Source organism: Vollenhovia emeryi, unplaced genomic scaffold (assembly GCF_000949405.1).
Source record: "Vollenhovia emeryi isolate VEMERY1.0 unplaced genomic scaffold, V.emery_V1.0 DF939156.1, whole genome shotgun sequence".
NCBI lineage: Eukaryota > Metazoa > Arthropoda > Insecta > Hymenoptera > Formicidae > Vollenhovia > Vollenhovia emeryi.
Genome location: NW_011967210.1, coordinates 759,980 through 765,996, shown reverse-complemented (window position 1 = coordinate 765,996; position 6,017 = coordinate 759,980). Strand labels below are relative to the sequence as shown.

Below are 6,017 nucleotides of genomic sequence, written 5' to 3'. Positions count from 1 at the left end.
GAACGAGCGAGTCGATGGCAAGATGCGAGGGAATCGATAGGGCGGCAATGGATATTTTCGCCGGAGATGGTATCGCGGTAACGGAGCACTCCCGCCCGGTTTAGCAGTCGCCGTGCGTGCCCGGTCAGCCAGCAGACCGAATCGCTTACGCGGGGTGTTAACCCTTTTTGCTCCGACGCGGCCGGCAGTCGCGCGGCGAGGCTTATCCTAGACGCTTACCACTCGCCCAGTAGTCGGCGGCCGGTCAGGCGATACGAGCCGAGGCGTCGCGGCGCGCGGCGTCGGACCGCTCGCCCGCTCGGCGCGTACAGCCTGACTATACCTCACGTCGCACTCCTCGTCCTTCGATTCACCTGTCTGACGCCAAGCGTCCGTCCCTACTACGCGCCACGGTGCTCCCCCCCTCCTCGCCCTAGTCCTGCCCCCTCCACCGAAATCGATGCTACTCGCGGACCGCGAGTTCAGTCTGCGACTGGCAACCGCGTGTGTAACATCGTTCCTTCCTTGTCCCTCTCTCTCTCTCTCTGTCTTTCTCTCTCTCTCTCTCGCTTTCTCGCCCCCCCTCTGCTCGTCGCACGTTGCGTCGTGCGAGTTTTTGAGTTACGTCGAGAGGCAAAGGCGGAGGGATTGTTTGTCACCGCGGAGATTTCGGTGCGCCGGCTGGGAGACCAGTTTCGCGGGAGGAGACGTGCGATAAAGGTGAGATAAGAGATGACAGCCGATATCGTGTCGGTGACGATACTCCACCGCCAGGTGCATGGCCGTTGCGCGCCACCGGAGCGATCTTGAGGCGATCGGATGTGCAGCGACGCGAAGGATAACGATTCGGGACACACTGTGCTCTCGCGCCGGCACAACTGCTGATTCGGTGAGTAAAAGGGTTGATGGCGAGTCGAAGTGTGTGTGTATGTTCGAGGGAGACGCGGGTCACGCGTATTCGAAACGCAGAATACAGCGAATTAATGCGAAACAGTCATCAGGGGCAACTGGGTACCAGTTGGAATACCCGGACACCCGAGTAGTATCTCGTGTCAAACGTATCGGTTCTGTCGGGATTCAGTTTAACACTTCGCCGTAGTCAAGTCATCCGCCAACTTTTTCCCTTACTCGCGACACAACAGGCCTGTTTTCTGTTGTCGCACTGGCGAACTGGGGCAACAAATCGGAGTAAGACAAGTATATTTTGTTTCTCACTCTAGGCTTGCTGCACTGGTGAAACAGCGGTGCAGCAACAGAAACCAAGCCTATCGTTTACGAAACTGCACCCGGAAAACAGATTTATTTAGGCTAAACAAATGAGACACGTTGAAATCCACTGAATTTTTATTTACTTCTACTTAAGACATTCGCTAGATTTGAAGAAGTAGATGCGAGTCCTCTTAAAATTTTCAGTCTCAGTCAAGTAAACTTTTGGTGAAGAAATCATTTCTTTGAAATTAAATAAAAGTAAGGTCTGGTAGGGACAAAATTCAACCGAATTTCTTTGATTTCAAACTTTGTTTCCGGGTGTGGGCCGCCTACTTTTACACCGTCGCTCTCCACTTTTCGTTTATCCTGAGCCAATGTTTCCCCTCTAAATAAAGTAAACTCGATAATCGGGAGGGAAATGTTTTTCTTGTTTTGAGAAACTTGCAACGGACGAGTGTCGCCGCCCCTCACGTGGCGGACCGCCGTTGCGCGGATTAGCATAACAATTAAATCCCGATAAGGGGAAGATCGCCGCGTCGGCCGCGTAACATGATCGGTGCCCGTCGCAAGTAGGCGAACGCGCGATTGGTCAGCCCGGTCGGCTTTACCGCGGACGTTTCAGTGACAGTTTCCATTAGGGCGAACCGTAATATTCCAACAAGTTTACCCACGGTGGTTTCTCCCGCACGTTCCACCGCAAGAAATTTCATTCCTCCTCCTCCTCCCCCCCGTCCTCTTCCCCCACCCCATCCCCCTCCCTCTCCCTCCCCTCGACATTCTCTTTCCTCCGCCCGTGATCTCTCCGCGCGCCACGGTCCACGGGTTACGGCCATACGAGCGCGATACGGACATACGCGACTCGCCGGAACTTTGTTAATTAATTGCTTCGGAAATATAATCCACGTCGAGTGTAACTAATCAGCGAGAAACTCGGTCGGACGTTGACGGGCATGTTTGCTGCACCTATCACGTAGCGGGATGGAAATGTAATTTGCCAGGATAGAGTTAGCCCCGTTGAATGCCGCGGCGAACCTTCAGCCGCCTGTTTTCTCCCCCCCCCTCCCCCTCCCCCCCGTCTCGGTGCCAGTCCCGCTTCGAGCCAGACCTTCGGCGGCGTGCCGCTCATTGATCGCTATTCTGGATTTCGCATGTAAGGATCCGAGCGGTCCGCGTCGCGGAAACACGCGCTCGCCCATCGGCCGCGCTTCGACGAGGGTGCGCAAATCGCCCGGCAACCGTGTCGCGATGCGGATACGCGGGGCGTACGTCCGCGTCGGGCCGGACGTGCGCGTGAAAAAAATCGCAATTTCTCCCGGCGGCGCTAAGGCCCGTGTCCACGATGCGAGAACTTGGTCCAGGTTCTAGATCCGAGAAATGTGTGTAGCCCGTCAACCTGCGGCTAATCCATAAAGGGTGCAAGTGCAAACGTCAAGTTATCCGCCAACTTTTTCCTTCGCTCGCGACGCAACAGACCCGTTTTCTATTGCTGGTGAGCCGGTGCAACAAATTGGAGTACGACAAGTATATTTTGTTTCCCATTCTAGCTCACTGTCCAAGTACACTTGGACCAAGTTCTAGCATCGCGACACAGGCCTTTAGACGCAAGGGGTTCATTGTACCTCAAAAGTGTACACCTATTGCCGAAAGTGGCAATAAATTTCTACAGTTATTATCCTTATTTCCCACATTGTCTACATAGATCGTTACTTATTTCGTTTAGAACAGTTGAGAATTATGAAATTTTCTGTTAAGCAAAACTCACTTTCCAACATTGCCTAAGTTATTGCCTCGTTAATGCTGTTTATGGCCTAAAATTTGTACACCTATTGCCGAATGCGGTAGACCCCTCGGTTAGGCGGGTTATTTGTAGATCGCCCTGTACACGACGAATCTGCATTTTGTTCGTTTATAAAGTTATCGGTCGACTTCGAGATAACTGTCTAACCGAAATATCGTGAGATCTCTTTTTCAAAAAATCTTCCCTTAAGCAAGATTAGCTTTTAATTAATTGTAAAAGTTGTATATTGAAAAAACTTTGTATTTTGTCTTATTGTACTGTACAGTGATGGACAGAATGGATGCGAAACTTTTTTCTATGAGTTTAGGAACGTGCATTCACAACCAGTTACGTTCCAATGTGTTCTTCTCCGAGGAATATTTTACTCGATGGCCATTTTGAACGTTTTCGATGTATTTCTCAAGTACAATTTTCCTCAGAGAAAATATTTTGGAACGCAAACCTGAATCTAAAATGCACGTTCCTGAACTCATTCAGAAAAATGTGTCGCAACCACTCTGTCCATCGCTGTACACATCGAAGATTTATTATTACTACTTTTATTATTTATTATAACAGCAATAATTGAAATGTGGCTTAATATTTAATTTAAGACTAATTCATTGCAAATCTTAAAATTCCAAATTAAAGTTTATTTATATCCAATCATTTGTGGCGTAAAGGGATGATTGAAAGCGCCAACTGTTGCGAACCTGTTATGATCCTCATAAACGCAACGGGTATATACGTGCTTAACATTCATTTAATATTCAACATCGCACGTATTAATTACGTACATAATTAGCTCTCTTATGAGGATTCTTTCATTTCCCCGGCGGGGATCGTTTCGACATTTAAACTGGTATTAATAACCGACTCGAGTTTCGCAGCGACTTGAATAAAGAGAGGGGAAAAAAAAAGAAAAACGGTGCAGCGTCATGAAATACAGATTGAGGATTCGAAAAGCCTCTCATCGATTTTGGGACGCCTCGATTTATTCAAGAAAAGGGAAAATATCCCCGATGAATGAATGTAAGCGATAAATAACTGGCGCCAAGCGATGGGAAGTAATCGGACGTGCGTATAGAATAAGCGGGGCGCGGGTATGGAGTTTCGAGGATTACATGAAAACGGTTTCAGTGTCGGATATGTCGACGAATTCGCCGGATGGTTAAGCCAGCAGTTACGATTAAAAGCCGCGGGCTTCCATTGTACCGTCCGTTCGCGTATAGGGAGTTCTCACATAAATTGTTTAAAACGTTTACCCGATTGTCGCGAAGAAGATACAAAATTGGAAACGACGGTCGCGGATTTAGTCGTCCAGCGACGGACGCAAAGGTATTCGAAAGTCCCGCGGATTATTAAGGCCGAATCAGACTAGTGATTGTCGACGCGGATTTCACTGGGGTTGGCAATTGGCGATTGGCGATTGTCTTCTAGCCAATGAGAGCAACCCAGCGATATAAGCGACTCTCATTGGCTAGAGGTGAGTCGTCGATCGCCAATCCCGATCCAATCCGAGTCGGCACTCGCTAGTCTGATTCGGCCTTTACGCGCACAGGTATTAATATAACGCGCAGATGTAATTCGTTTCGACTTCGGTACGCGCGCGAAGCAAGGCGCGAGGGGGATGACGAAGCCGTCGCGAAGAATAAAAGGCACTTCCGAAACACGTAGACCTGAACACGATATTAGATTGCGACATTTGTACATTCGTGACTGTACATATGTCTGGCCTTAGTATGCGGTATGCGCTATGGCTGGTGCGGTACGGTAATACAAATAGGGGCTGCTACCGGGCGCGACGCCTGCACCGGCGTAGCTTCACGCATCGCTTACTCATTGCTGAACATCCCAGTCGGTAGTCTGTTGGTGCCGCTCTCGGGACACGCGAAATTTACTTTAGCCGCGAGCACGACTTTAAAGTGGTGTTTCGAGGGCATCGCCTACCGCGGCAAATAACGTTTCAATCCGTGTCACGGAGTCAGCCGGCGTCCCGGTGGCTGCCTCCGCCGTGTATACCTCGCGCACGAGGTGCGCACGTACGCGAGTGGCGGTGCACTTCGATGGCGTTTAATGCCAATGTCACGCCACGGTATGCGCAAAGTTCCGAGCCTATTTCGAATGCAATTTATTGTCATGTACAGCCGCGAGTCGGGCGGCGGTCTATTTCAGCAAGTCAGCAAGTCGGCGAGCAGTCGCGTTGAAAAGGCCGCGGCGTGTGACGATAATAATAAATTGCGAAATTGAGAATCCTTTTGTTACGGCGATCGATTGTTATTAGTATTTCCCTTTTGGATATATATGTGGGCCCGCATTACATTTTGTCATCTAGCCGCGCGACTGATTGCGCAGTTTTTTACCGTGTTTTTAAACGTGACTGTTAGAATGCGTTATACGAAGATACAACGATAACATAATGCCCCGCACGGCGGAATTGCTTTAAAAAAAACTGGGTCGTGCGCTACACGTTTATTCATATTCTCCTGCATAAATACGTCTCGCATATGAGAAAGCATACAAAATTTGTTTTTTACATGAGAAACATTTCCCCTTGCTTGCGGATATGCATAGATATCATTTTACCTGCGAAGAAAAATGCAATTCGGCAATTACGCCACGTAAAATGTGTTGTATGCATTTCATCGAACGCACGCTCGACTATCCGCATACGCTGAAAACAAAATTTTTCGCTACCATAGCTAATCGCGATCTGCTGAAAACATTTTGCTGTATTAATTATAAATTTCTGAAGCACAGCAAACGGCTTGCTGTCGCGTCCGATACAACAGGCACAGTAGCGAAGTATTAGCTATATCACAACTGAATATTAGCTTAGTTTCTTCAAGTTGCCAGTATAGTAGTAAAATTCCAAATTTCATTCGACCACATCTGGCCACATTTGTTAATTGATCGGTTAATGCAGAAAATTTATTGCGAAAAATATTAACCTCAGCCAGGGTTTGAACCTGGACTTCCCTTACTCTCGAGGCGGGCGTCTTACCAATTCGACCACTGAGGCATGTGGTAATATTTGTCGCAATAATAGTAT

General features: G+C 48.6%; 1 protein-coding gene across 2 annotated transcripts in view; it reads left to right on the top strand.

The window, feature by feature from the left end:
- The first annotated feature begins 469 nt into the window (after positions 1-469).
- The window catches only part of LOC105565022 (discoidin domain-containing receptor 2-like), a 78,207-nt gene continuing 72,659 nt past the window's right edge, over positions 470-6,017 (top strand). For both annotated transcript variants that reach the window (XM_012017839.1, XM_012017838.1), the window contains exon 1: positions 470-868. The gene's annotated coding sequence lies outside the window, so the exon portion shown is untranslated. The remainder of the gene's footprint in view (positions 869-6,017) is intronic.